Below are 15,483 nucleotides of genomic sequence, written 5' to 3' on the forward strand. Positions count from 1 at the left end.
TATAAGCTGGGGTATAGCTTCTTCCCACAGGCTGTGAGATGGTTGAAAAGTATCCTGTAAGTGCGAGAATCTCCCAAATATTTATATATGTAGCAGCTACTTCAATAGAGCTACTAAAGCAACACACACACACACACACACACACACACACACACACACACACACACACACACATACCAGGTTAGCCAACACAAGACTGCTTTATTCATTCTTTACAGGTTTCTTCTATTTACAGCGTGTCCCGGGCTCCATGGGTCAAGGTGCGACATCATTTAAGAGTTTGCTGCAGATCCACGGGACCACAGATTTAAATTAAGTCCTGTGAGTGTCCCGTACCTTCCGGCAGGGGAAATCACAGATCAACGTGCCCTTTCTCGGCACGCAGCACAACGTGCATGCGGTCAATTAAATGGATGAGTTCCCAGCTGTCTGCCTTATGATTTCATGTGCCCGCCAAAGAACCTTGCCCTCTCGGCCCGCTACACAGCTGCTACACCCCCCCAGAACCGTCGCCAGAAAGTAAAACACCAGCTGCATGCACCTTAGGTGGACACCCTCATTGTCTGGGCTGGTGGCACTGAATGGGTGAAGCGGGATCCACATGGGCAGGGTTGTGTCTGTCCAAACTAAACAGCTGTGAATGTTCCCTAATGTCCAAAGTATACTCAAACCTATCCTTCTTCACCACGCAGAAAAAGCCCTCATACGGTCATTGTAACAGCACCCCTGGGTCCTGTCTGCGCACAAATATAAAATCAGCGTCCAGGAGAGGTGGGGCACATTCTGTTAAGGGGATCCAAGCCAATTGGTAGGAAGAGCTTTGCTGATCACGATACCATGTCGAGCTGCTGAAGGATGTTCAGATCAGAGTTGGTTGAAAAATGAATGTCCCATGAAACTGTAAGGACCAGACCATAAACCATCTCTGCGGACAATGCAGATATATCTTGCTTTGAAGCTGTGCGCATTCCCAAAAGAATGCATGGCAACTCATCAACCTAATTGGGACCAGTGAGTCGGGTCTTAAAAGTGGACTTCAGTTGCCGGTGGGAACGTGGGTGAATTGTGTTCCATGGACTGAGTTAACGTGGGAAAACCAAATCTGGCCATCCAGTTGACGATGATTGCTCTGGCCCTTTTGTCAGTGTCACTGGATGGCAACGGGACGGCCTCTGGCCAGCACGTGAAATGTTCTACAACTGTTAGAATGTATCTCATGTTGTGAGATTCTGGCAATGGTCCAAGCAGGTCCACATGCACATGTTCCAACTGCCTGCATACTGTCAGTAAATGTTGAAGAGGTGCCTTAGTGTGGCACTGAATTTTGGCAGTGAGGCAGGAGATAGTCGTACAAATCCATTGCATGATGCCTTTTCTCAGTCCATGCTATACATATTTATTTGACATGAGCATGACAGATGTTCTGATGGACAGATGAGATAAGCTGTGTATCTGGTCAATGAGGTGTTTCCTCCAAAATGCAGGAAACATTGGTCTAATGTAGCCCAAAAACATGTCACAAAGTAAGGTTGGCCACCCAGTTGTGCTGCCCCCTGCTGTATGTCCAGGTTAGTAATGGCCGTACTGTTAGCCTGAATATCGGGGTCCATTGCCTGGACACAGGCTAATTCAGGAATATCAATGTAACACTGAATATGATATTCAGTCGGTCTGGACAGAATATTCGTGATGCCATTGTTTTTACCAGATGTTATCCAAGTAGATGTAAGGGAACTCTAAATCTCTGCCCAAAGTGTCTATAACCCGCTGGCAAGTTTGAACAGCATTCTGCAACTCAAGAGGCATCCAAAGACATTCAAAAAGCCCAGAAGGGATAATAATCACCATTTTAGGAATATCTTCCTTATGGATGGGATCTGATGGTTTCTCATGACAAGATCAACCTTGGAGAAAGCCCAGAAATTGTGCAGATGGGAGGCAAAATCTTGCATATGAGGGACGTTAAGACAGTGGGTCTTAACCTGAGATATGGTCTGTTGGCCTTCATAAATCATAGCATAGACTAGAGTATAGCTGGAAAGTGATGCTGCAACTGTTTAAGGCATTGGTGAGGCCAGGTTTGGAGAATTGTTTTCAGTTCTGTTCTTCAAATATAGGAATGAAATAGATAACGTGGAGAGGGTGCAGAAAAGATTTACAAAAATGTTACGTGGCTTACAACATCTAGAGTACAGAGAAAGATTAAGGAGACAGCGACTTTATTCATTGGAACGTAGACGGATGAAGGGGGTTATGATAGAGGTATTCAAAATTATGAAAGGAATAGATAGACTGGATGTGAGTAGACTCTTTCCCCTGAGGGCACTGGTGGTTGGAACAAGAGGGCCTGATTTCAAAGTAAGGGGCAAATTTTAGGAGGAATGTGAGAGGATGCTTCTTCACTCAGAGAGTGGTGGCAGAATGGAATGATCTTCCAGAAGAGATAATTGCGGCAGGGTCTTTTCTGTCATTTAAGAGGTTGGATGTGTACATGGATATGAGGGGGTTGGAGGGATATGGCCAGAGTATTGGAGGGGAAAACTAGTGCAGTTGTTCATGTGAACTGGCATATACTTGAAGGGCCGATATGGCCTGTTTACGTGCTGTAAACTGTCATATGGTTATATGTGCTGGGCTCCACGGGACAAGGTGGGACATCATTAAGAGTTTGCTGCCAGTGGATTTGAATTAAGTCCCGTGAGTATCCCAAGCTTCCCGGCAGGAGACTCCAAAAATCGAAAAGATGAATTAACTATTTCCATGAGCCCTCCCCTTTTACGTCTATTTTTCTAAACCCATTCCATGATCTTGACATATCCACTTAACCCAACCCATATTTCTTCTCCCATTCAAAGCACTCAGTAATACACCAAGGCAGTAAAATAAAAACTCAATGCTGGGAATACTCAGCAGATCATCTACTGGAAAAAATAATCAGAGTTAAAACCTTCAGGTCGATAACCTTTCACTGGGATTCAGAAAGATGATCAAATAAACCTGATTCTCTTTGCTGAGAAAAAGAAGAGGGGAAATAACAAATTGAATACGTGGGATCAAAAGCCCGAGCAGCAGAAATGGCAGTGGTGCTGGATGAGTGGAGTCGACTCGTTGATCAACACATCTGTCTGGATGGAGGGGGAAAGGATAAACAAGACAAACATGATGCTGTCACTGTGAGGTACAATATGACAGCTGCAGAGAATCTGAAATGAAGGAATGGTGAAAATACTTGTTTTTGGATCAATGTGACAAATTTTGAGCTCACAAAAGAAAACAAAATTGATTTGCTCTGCCAGAACTGTCTAGATCAAGGGGCACAATAAAATAGTCTAGAAGCCAACATTATGAAATTGAACAGCCAAGTTATACAAATCGGCAGCAAGAGATAAAACACAGTTACATAATTCCATGAAAGTGGTGTCACAGGACGAAAGGGTTCTAAAGACAGCTTTTGTCATCTTGGTCTTCATTAATTAACGGATTGAAAATAGGAGTTGGGAAGTTATGGTGAGGTTTGATAAGATGTTGGTGAGGCCAAATTTGGAGTATTGTGTGCAGTTCTGGTCGCCTAGCTACAGGAAGGGTATTAGTAAGATTGAAAGAGTGCAGAGAAGATTTACCAGGAGTTGAGCTACAGGGAAAGGTTGAACAGGCTGGGATTTTATTCCTTGGAGTCTCGAAAAATGAGTAAGAGATTGCTTAAAGTGGAATATGAATGGGAAAAAAGGCTGAGAAAGACTGCAGTCGACCCAATTGTGAAGGAAAAACGTTACTTGAAAAAAATTGTAATTGGCCCATTTCCTCTGGAGTTATGAAACCACGCACAGAACAAGTCAATGACGTACGATTAAAACAGTGGTTTTCAAACTTTTTATTTCCAATCACATTCCACCTTAAGTAATCCCTTACTAACAGAGCTCTTCTGGCACAAGGATTAAGTGGAATATGATCAAGGGGGTGGGGGTGTAGAGGAGGAGTTTGAAAATCACTGCTCGAGATGAAAATGTTTCTCCATCTCTGTTTTAAGCAGACATCCTTTTATTCTGTGGTTTTGCCCACTGGTCCTAAACTCTCGCACGACTGGCAAAATCCTCTCTCTCTCCAGCCCTTTCACTAGTCATCAGATTTCAATGAGGTCCTGACTCATCCTTCTAAACTCAGGTGAGTACAGGCCCAGAACCATCAAATGCTCATCAAACATTATTCCTCTCATACCCAGGATCATTTTTGCAAACAACCTCTGGGCATCACATCCTCTCTTAGAAATGGGGCCTAAAATTACTAGATCAGGACAACCAGAAGGTGGTCACGGGAGGGAAGACAGCAGCAGGGCTGCCTAGAGTCCACGGATTTGATGGTGTTCAAGGAGTCAGCTGAGGGGAGCGGGGATTGTCGTGGAAGAATGGCATCGGAAAATGACGTGAGAAGACACCTCTCCCTGACTGAACTGTTCAATACTCGAACTGTAGTGACTTTTTTGACTTTATCAATATTTTGAACAGTAATTTACTACAGTAGGATTCTGGAAATGAAGAAAGGACAAAAGCAGTGTTGGGCACTGCCAGTTGCCCCAATAATCACAGAGACAAAGAATGAGGGGAACGATAGGCTTTATTACACACAAGACTGCAGGCCCGGGTCCAAGTGAGGGAAGTGAAGGGATGGAAGAGATGTCTCGACCTTTATGGCCGGGTCAAAGGGGAGGAGTTCAGGGAGGAGTCTAGGAGAGGATGTCATCAGGAGGGTGGGCCATCCCATGCCTGTACTGGTAAGTACATACAATACCATTTTATTACCAGCAACTTAGAAAAAATGTAGGTTTTCAACCTGTTAAAAGTGCAGAAGAAGCAAGGCCGACCTTCCAGAAGGAACCTCAGGACAAGTTAGACATGGATCCGAATCCTCAATGTGGAACTCGGGAGAAGCTGGAAGAAACATCCACATCCTCTGCGCTTCCACAGACGCAAGATGTCAAGTTCTTTGGCCTGGCGGCGGGCCAGGAGGGGTGCGAGGTCTGCCGGAAGATATTGAAGGTTCAGATCCTGTAAAATTATTTTTGGAAATGGGTTCCAGAGATGTTGGGAGTCGAGTCTTTTGAGATCGGGCTCATAGGTCGTGAAGGAGAAAACCTTTACTGGGTCAAATGTCAAGAGCGGTTCTTTAAAGATTTTGTGATATCAGGATAGAGAAATTATATTGTGGCTTGCAGTTCAGGAAGTTGCCTTGATCAAAGCCCTACAATGTATCAAGGCAATAGGGTTTTATTTTAAGCTGATTTAAGTCAGGAGATCATTAAGTGATGGAAAGAGTTTAATCTGGTCAAAGCAGTGCTGTGGAAGAAAGGGTATAAATTTACTTTTTGGTATCTGATGATATTTAAGGTGATTTATGGGCGAGATCAGTCTCAATGTTTTGTGAGTCCATATGGTGCATTATCTTTTGCAAATTCCTTCCCAGATTTGAAGGAATCGATGGGGAAAATGCCTGAGGATAAGATTGGGAAGGGAATGGGAAAAAGAAGTTGGAATCAGAATCGGTGAGTGATGTTGAAGATGAAGCTCAAGCTCAATGTGGCTGTTATCAATGGGATGACTGATGGATTTTAATGTTCGGTTGGAGGGGTGATGGTTGACTCTACTTCTTCTAAAGTCATCTGCCACTCGTGGAATTGACTGCACCTGGTCCACAGAGGGGGGTCTGACTCTTGGGCTCTTAGGTTTTTACATTTTTTACAGGGGTTTCTTATTGTTTGAAAGGGGGGGGTTGGGTTTTTTTAAATTTATATCTAATTGTAATTGCTCTGTGAAGTGCCAATCTCAGGAGGAAATTAAGTTATGGCTCATTTAAACTTTGTGACCTTTAATGTTAAATGACTTAATAATGTGATGAAAAGGAAGGGAATATTGGCATATATAAAGAAAATTTCGGTTGATGTTGCCTTTTTGCAAGAAACTCGTTTGTCTGAGAAAGAACATATGAAATTGAAAAGAGATTGGGTCGGACATGTTTTTGCATCTTCATTTAATTCGAAAGCTCGAGGTGAGTTGCTACTTTGGTTCATCAGAAGTTACCGTTACAGTTGGAATCATTCTCTGCCACATCGGGTCGAGAGCTGTTGGTGAATTGTAAAATTTTTGCTGAAGCATGGACTTTGATGAATGTTTATCCACCCAATGAAGATGATGAAGATGTTATTTCTGAAACTTCTTTGAATCTGGGTCAAGCTCATGAAAATATTTTGGTTGGTGGGGATTTTAATTGAGTGTTGGATAAATTTCCAAAAACTGTACAAAGAACCAAAATAGCAAAATGTATGTTAGACTCAATGAAAGATTTGAATTTGGTGGAAATCTGGAGGAAGTTAATTTTGACAGAAAAAGAATTTTCTTTTTATTCACCCAGACATGATCCTTTTTTGAGAATCGACTTTTGCTTAACATCAGCACAATTACAGGGTAGATTTATACATGCAGAGTATAAGAGTAGGAATTGTCTGATCATTCTTCATTGTTAAGTAGAAGTACACAATCCTTTATCCGGACATCTAAAATCCAGAAAGCTCCAAACACCAGCAAGTGGGGAGAGAGACGGCAAAGGTGGAGGAAAAACGGCAGCATGACTGGAAGGGGGTGTGGGTGGATACAGCAGCACGATTCGGGTGGGCTTAAGTCTGGCTTTCCAAAATCAAGAAAAATCTGAAATTCAGAACACAGTGACCCCTCCTCCCCCCAAAAGGGTTCTGGATAAAGGATTGTGCACATGTTCTGGTTTGCATAATGTTGAGACTCTTATCGGTGAAGATTTAATGGGATGTTATTGAAGTAACTAAACTTTCTAAGTTATATCAAAGACCATATTCAGTCTCATTTTCAAATTAATACATATTTAGTACAAAGTAAATTTGTTTTGTGGGATGCTTTAAAAGCTTATTTAAAAGGTCTGATAATCAATTATTCTGCAAGAATTAAGATATAGCATTTGGCAGAGAGCCAACATTTGGAGAAGGATATAACAATGTTAGAAAAGGAATTCCAACGAAATTCAAATGTGGATAAAAATACTTTTTTGATTCAGTTGAAACTGTTATAATATAATGCAAATATGAAAAATTAATATAATGATCCAAATAGCGTTACTATGAGTAAGGAGAAAGAGCGCATAAGGTTTTCGCTCAGCAATTAAAGACTGAACAGGCATCAAGGACAATAAATGTGATAAGAAATAATACAGGACTCACTTTTGAACCTCAGGAAATGAATGATGAATTTCACTCATTTTACCAGAATTTATATTCTTTTGATGTAAGTCAGGATGAGGAACGTGTTGAGTCTTTTTTAGGTAGTTTGGAGTTATCGGTTTTGGACGATAAAGATAGGACAGAATTGGAAGTTCCTTTCAGTGATTTAGAAATTGAAGAAGCAATATTGAATATCACGTGGAGAAGAGGGGTGTACAGGAGGGTTTTATAAAGAATTTATTCAAGTCTTGTCTCCTGTTTTGATGGATGTTCTTAAACAAGCTACAGAAGAGCAAAATCATTTCCAGAATTCTTTTCTAGAGCTCGACATAGTTATTGCAAAAAAGAAAGAGCCCCATTGAAAGTTGCCTCATATCGACCAATAGCTTTATAAAATGTAGTTTATAAGATAGTAGCTAAGGTATTGGCCAATAGACTTGCAAAATATTTATCACGTTTAATACATGTTGATCAAGCAGGTTTCATTAAGAATAGATTTTCTTCTGAAAATATTGTTAGACTGTTGACGTTAATTAATGTGTCAAGACATTGTTTGAATCAATCAGTGATAGTGGCATTAGATGCGGAAAAAGCCTTTGATCGAGTTGAAAGGAACTTTTTATTTAAAATACTTGAAGATTTAAGCTTGGACCTTTTTTACCTGGTTGAGTTAAAGCCTTGTATAAAAATCCTTTGGTGAGGATGGTGACAAATGGACAAATTTCAGATACGTTTAATTTAACATGCTCCACAAGGCAAGGTTGTCCTTTGTCACCATTGGTGATAGAACCGCTAGCCCAAGCTATAAGACAAATGATAAAATTAGTGGGATTAAAATAAAGGAAGAGAATATAAGGTTCCTTTGTACCAATATATTTAACAAATCCTCAGTAATCGTTATGACATCTACAAACCTGTTTGGTACAATATGGAGAAATGTCTGGTTATAATCGGGATAAGAGGAATATATTACCAATTACAGAGGAAGATTATCCTGCTTGTAAACAGATTACACAGCTTAGATGGACTAAGAAAATTAAATATTTAGAGGTAATGGTTGATGCAGATTATCAACATTTATGTAAGTTGAACTATATATCTCTATTGATAAAATTCAAGCTGATTTAATTAAATGGAAAGATCTTCCTTTGACAAGAATAGCACATGTGAATTGTATTAAAAATGAATATTTTTTCTTGAATTTAATATCTTTTCAATCAATTCCATGTTTGAGTCAAAACATATTTTTTTAAAGAGTTATGGAGCAATCAGAATATTTTTATAGAAAGGTTCATTGGCTAGAGTATTGTTGCAAAACTTAACATGGCAATATGCATTAGGGACAACAATGGCCTCATTTTCAGAATTATTCATTAAATTATTAGTTAATTATCAGTTAAAATTTATTAATATGATGTTTGATGTTAATCAACCTCCACACTGCGCTAAAGTGTTATTAGCACAGATTTCTCATTCTATTATACATCAATGTATATTTAGATGGACTCCTCGTCTTTTGCATTATAATAATGTGCCAGTATTATGACATTTATGTGATACTTGGTATAAAAGAAATCTGGCAATAGGAAATGGAGATAAGGTTTTATTACAAATTCCATTATATCAGGATAAATACATATCCTTCTCAATGAATAATCTCAGTATTTAAAGATTTGCCAGATGAAAGGTATTCAAGTGTTAGCAGATTGTTTTGAAGATGGGATATTTTTTTATTATGTTAGGCTTCGGGAAAAAATTGAGGTACTGTTAAATTCTTTGCTTGCATATTTTCAAGTACATGCTCCAGTAGTGAAGAATTTTGGGCGGGAATCGAACATGCCTAAGTTAACTAAATTTAAAAATTTAATTGTAAATGGGTCAGAAAGGGATTTATTTCAGAAATGTATTCTTTGTTGCAACAGAAAATGGCTAAACTGGATTGAGATAAATCAAATCTTAAATGGGAGAAAGATTTATCCTTAGAATTATCCCAAGAAGGATGGACTACTATGTGTGAACATAGTGTGACTACATTTGGTGAACTTCAATTTTCTACATCAGTTGAATTAAACACCAGAAAAGTTAAAAAGATATGGATTTAGTCATTCAGATTTATGTTTTAATTGTGGGACTCAAATTGGTACTTTTCTTTTCATTTCTGTCTGGTTGTGTGATAAAGTAAGTCTTTTTGGATAAAAATTAGAGAGTTTAAGGCGGATATATTAGAGACTACTTTAATGGTAGATCCACTGCTTTTTTTTAAATGGGGTATATTACAACTTTAACAATGGGTTTAAGAATGGATAAATCTCCAATTAAGTTTATTCGGTTCGCATTAGCATTGGTTGGGAAATGTATTGTTATTACGTGGTAAAAATGATATGGATTTAAATATGAATCTTTGGCAAAATGAAAGCTTGAATTTGTTTGGAAAAGATAACGTAATTTACGTGATAATTTTTTTTTTAATGTGAAAATGTGGTCTAAAATTTACAGTCTTTTGCCTCTCTTCCTTCTTAAAGAGTGGAGTAACATTTATAATTTTCCAGTGCAGACTTGGAAGACAAGGGTAGATGGACTTTAAACATGAACATGGTGAGTAATTAGTGAAGCTATTCATTCAGATATGCTGCTCACAACTAGGTAATTCCAAAAGACCTAAGTTATAGGGTTCCACATGAGAGACGAGGCCAATAGCCGCAGAGATCAAGACAAAGCAGAATCATGAACACCATTACTACCAAGATTTACATCAGTGACATATCAGAGTCAATGCGATACTTTAAGATGAGTTACAGCACAGTAACAGACCCTTTAGGCCCACAAACCTGTGCCTCCCAATTCACCTTCAACCCCCCCATACTTTTTGAACAGTGGGAAAAATCTGGAGGCCCCTCCCCCACCCCGGGGAAAACCTAAGCACACACAGGGAGAACATAGAAACTCCTCACAGAGAGAGCAGGATTTGAACCCCATCCCTATCACTGGCAGTGCAACAGAGTTGCGATTGTGCCATCCACTGTCGAACCATGTTGGACAGGAAAAAACTCAAATCAAGAAACTCAATAAATGGACAGCATCAATATTTTGTGAGTTGGTACGGATTAGTCCAGATTTTGAGAAAAGATGGATGGAGAGTACTTTGTAACAACGTAATGACAGTCAGTAGAAAAGAAGCCACAGCGAGCTTGCATGGGAGCCAGGAGGGGAAATTAGCCACTTTATTGAAATGGAAGCAAGAGAATGGGCTCAGGAGAAAGAACCCATGTGAGAGAAATTCTGGTTCATGAGCAAGTCACAAAAACCCAATGATGCCTTCCAAAGTGCATTCCGATTTGGGAATACGAGGCATTCTTCTCGAATTATTTCTCCAGTTTGGGCATTTTGGATCATTAATATTCCCCAGTATTCTTAAAAATCTGATGATGAGGTGTTACATGTGTTGCTATGAGGTGGAACAATGCAGCTCGCAGTATTTGCACAGCAGATATAATAAGGGATCCACCCTTCCCCCTCTCCTTCATAGTGTCTATTTAAGACAAACATAATCTGCAAAGAAATGATGATGAGATCACGAGATGTAGCAGTAGAACTTCATTCATCTTTTGATTTGATCGTCTAAACAAGTTTTTAAAAAATTACAGAGCAGTGAGGGTCTGGGATGCATTGCTGGGGTGGAGGTGGGGGCTGGTACAATGAGGACATTCAAAAGACTAAGATACATGGATGGAAAAATAATAGAGGGTAATGAGTGTGAGGTAGGGAAGGGTTAGATTTGTAACGACACTGATATATCATCGTTTACAAACAATTAAAGAATACCCTCACTCGTTTCCTCCAGAAGACAATGCAGTCGACCTTCTTTATCCTCCTCAGACACAACATTGCATTCTTCAACTCCCCAAACACCACCCAACCAAGCCCCTTTGACCTTCACATTGGTTCAGTGCCACATGGTGATCCTGACCCTCTCTCTCTACTCCTCCTGCATCCGAGATCCATCACCCATATACTGACGCTTAACACTCGAACACATGGGCTAATCCTCCAGCGAGATGCTTCAATTACATTAATCAGTGGCAACTGGCACCGTTCCCAAAGCAGGCAGATGCATCACCGTGACAGCCCCCTTCCCCCCCCCCACCACCCCACCTCCAGCCTCCGATCCATGCAAGGAGGCGACTGAATGGAACTTTCCCCAGTGTAATGGTCTCGAGGGTTGACAGTTCAGCCTGATCTCGTATGATACTGGAAGACAGGTGATGCAGGGGTACGACTGGTCCTCTGGCTATGGCCCTGATGCAGAACGTGGACATTCGAAATACACTGGCTTCAACCTGTTGATGGAAACAGTGTTACCTTTTCCATTCCTGTCAATCACAAAACACTATGGATGGTGTCATAAGACCTGGAAAGAACCATCGTAAATGGGTTAGAGTGGTTTACGAACAACATCATGTCAAAAAAATACACGAGAACACTGTTGTCAAACATTTGGCACATCCACTGGAGATGATGCTGCCACATAGGAAAACTTCAGAGTAATCTCATTTTCTCGAAGACAGTCAAGATAACTGACCTGTTCATGAGCACTGTGTCTGGATTCAGATTCACAAACTCACCTGGCAAGGTCAGCATACAGCCATAGACTAGCTCGACCACTAAACATCCATGATCTGCTCAAAGAGCTGTAGTCACGCAAAGGAGAACCATGGGCAAACGTTCGCTCCATGTCGATGATTTGCCACCTGCTGTCAACGGTGCTTTCGATCGTCAATGAAAACGCTCAAAGAAGCTGTTGGCCTGAAATGCTTCGCCGTAATTCAGGTAGTGCCCAGAAAATCAGTGAGAGCTCGGACCAATGCTGACTAGAACTGAGACCCTCGATCTGTTGTAATAGTGCCCAGAACACCAAAAGATGGAATCCAATAATCCACAAACATCCAAGCAATTGTCTCTGCAGAGATGCCGATGATAGGAATTTCATCCTTCCACCTGGTAGTCCTGTCCTCACCCGTGAGCAGAGAAGTACATTGCCGAGATGGCGGAAGTGGACCTTGGAAGCCACAAGGTGCACGTGCTGGAAATGGGAATCCAAAACAACAAAATCCCCCAGCTTGAATTTCATGTGCCTGGAGACTTTAGGGCGTGGACCCAGGAAGCAAGTCCTTGCCCATAATCCAACATTCTGTTTTACACGAACCCAGGTAAGATGTTCCTTAACCAGTTTGATTGATGCTCTTCTACCAGGAAGAGATAGATTGTGAAGGGAAAATCTCCTGCCTCATAGCCGCCCACACAAACAGCCTAGTCCTTCCTGTTGGGGGAAAAAAAAATCAGACCAACTTTTCAGCCGATTCATCAAGGGTCACATCTTGAAGATGGAGACCAGAGTTGATCTGGTTACACTGGATGAAATGGGGATCAGTGCACCATGCATGAGCCATGGCATCGAAATTTATGTCAGTGGTTGTATGTAATGTCGCACCTGGATTGGGCACCAATTTGCTTTCTCTCAGATGTCATGTGTGTCCGATGAAAATTGAAGGATGAAGTGCAAGTGCTGAATCTCCCTTGGCAAGTAGAGATACAGTATGCATAAGAGGCTGGTGGTCTGTACAAATGGTCAAAGGATGACCTTCCAATAAAAACGCTGAAATACTGGATTGGAAATTGGGATTCATCAGGGAATTACAAAGAAATATTTCCAAATTGTATTTTCTACTTCAAGCGGAATCTCCAAACCCAGACTTGAATAAATCAAAAGAAAGATGGGAATTGGATTTGGGAACTGAAATTGACCCTTTTTGCTGGTCTGACATTTGTTGGGACAGTAATTAATGTTTTTGATAGATTAGTTAATAATAACTTATTCATCAATTATATTTAATGGCACATCAATTAATTTATTCCTAATTTTTCAAATTCATGTTTTAGATCTGAATCCCATCTTAAAATTGATTGTGGGGAAATGCAAAATTGTATTCCCTTAGCAAATGTGACTTATAATATTAGAACTGGGTATGATACATACTTCAAAATATAGAAACCTTATTTAGATATGGGTTTGGATATCTAATGTTTTCACTTCTCCACCCCACCACCACTTTTCTTTAATCTTAATGGTTGAACCTTATCATGTTGGTTTAATTCTACTATTTTATTAATATCCTGCCTTTCCTTTTGGGAGGGAATAGTTATCACAGGAGCTTTGCACCTAGATCTGTATTTTTTTCTTTTATACTTTTTTTTCTCTTTTCACTTTTATGTACAGTACAACCATTTATTTGTTATTCTATTTTCATCATTATAAGTTTCATTTGGATACGATTCTTTATTATATTGAACTGTATACAAAACTATAAATATTTTTTTAAACTGAAATGTTTCACTGCGCGATAGATAGCTAAGAGTTCTTGGCCAATTGTATGATACTTTGCCTGAGCCAGTGACCATTTGGCTGAAAATAAAATACCAGAGGTTCCAATTGCCCACAGGATCGTTGTTCGAACACTGGTCCCACAGCACTGACAGATGCATCTGTGGTAAGAGAGCAAGGCCTTGGGCGTTTGATGTACAAGCTTAGTGGCATTTGTAAGAACTGTGTTCGCATCATGGAAAGCATACACAAAGTTAAGGTCTTTTTGAAGCAGACATCAGATCCTTTGAGTGGTTCAGCAAGAGGTAATAGAGATGCTGTGGCATTCACCAGGGAACAGCAATAAAAATTCCTTGTACCTAAAAACCATCACAACTGGCCAAACGTAACGGAGGGAGGAAATTCTCAAATTTCATGCACTTTCCATTCATCAGCCAAAATACCATGTTGCATAACTCTAGATCCCAAAAATACAAGATCAGCAGCTCCTGAAACACTTTCCTGGGATTGATCACGATGCCACATTCCTCAAGCCTCGGAAACAATGAGATAAGGTGGCTCTTGTGCTTCTCTTCATCCACACTTACAACCAGAATCTCCTCGATCAACACAAGCACCAACAAAAATCCCAAGGCCAGTGAGTTCGTGGACCATGAACCACTGGAATGTCTGAGCTGCATTCCATGGACCGAATGGTATTCTCAGAAACTCAAAGATGCCGAACGGGAGCATCACTGCTGTCTTCGTGACATCCGAAGACTCAAATGGAATCTAATAGTAAGCACGTTCTACATCTATTTTAGCAAATACATATTTGCCGTGGAGGTTTGCTGAGAAGTCTTGTAAATTTGGAATATTGTATCAGTCAGGCACGGTGGAATTGTTCAGGCGACAATAATCTCTGCAAGGCCGCCAATCCCTAGTTTTTTTCAGAACCATATGCAACCTTGAAGCCCAGCAGCAGTCAAATCTGTGGACTACGCCCAACTCTTGCCAATCCAATCTTGCGATTTTAAGATAATCTGGGGGTATTAAGACCTGTGTCTCAGACTCTGCCTTTATATGGTGGCTTATTGCATGTCTGTACACTGTTACAATGGGGTCACGAGGCGAGGAAAACACGAGCAAGGCTTGGAAAGGGCAGGAATCAGGGGTTGAAGGCTTGTCAGGCAGCAGATGGCATTGGAAGGACAACAAATGCAGCTCACTTGCATTCAAGAGCTGCAGTCCACACAACAACGTTTTTTCAAATACATCACCGAAAAATGTGACAAGAAATCCACTCCCAAAATGGAATTTGCCACATTTACATCTGAAAAGCCACCCAAAAACATTGCAAGACAGAAATGAAGCATGAGTAACCTGTGGCCATGTTTGAAAAAGAGAATCATTTGTAGCTGAAAGAACACATGACATATTAGAAAGACTATGTTCCTCAGGGGTTGGAGGGACTGGCACCACTCCAAAGTGACAGATAATTTTGGAGTTTTACATAGAGATGGCAAACAAATTACCTACTCCAACAATTGCCTCGAATTGTTTCCATTTTCCTCAGTTGCCTTCGATAATCTCTCTCAAATGAGAACAAGATCCCAAGACAAAAGAACAGAACCAGGCCACCAGGCCCATTGAGTCTGCTCCACAAATACACACTGAGCTACTCTACACTCCTCCCAATTTCCAGCCTTTTCCCCATATCCCTTCATGCCCTCACTAATGAGATACTTGTCTATTTCTTGTTTAAATACTCCCAGTGATCTGGCTTCCACTGCTGTATGAGGCAGCGGTTCCACAGCTCCATGACACTCTGGTGACAGAAGTTCTTCCCAATCTCTGTTTTGGATGGATAACCTCTAATGTTCTTGTC

This window comes from Narcine bancroftii, chromosome 11 (assembly GCF_036971445.1).
Source record: "Narcine bancroftii isolate sNarBan1 chromosome 11, sNarBan1.hap1, whole genome shotgun sequence".
In the NCBI taxonomy this organism is placed as follows: Eukaryota; Metazoa; Chordata; class Chondrichthyes; order Torpediniformes; family Narcinidae; genus Narcine; species Narcine bancroftii.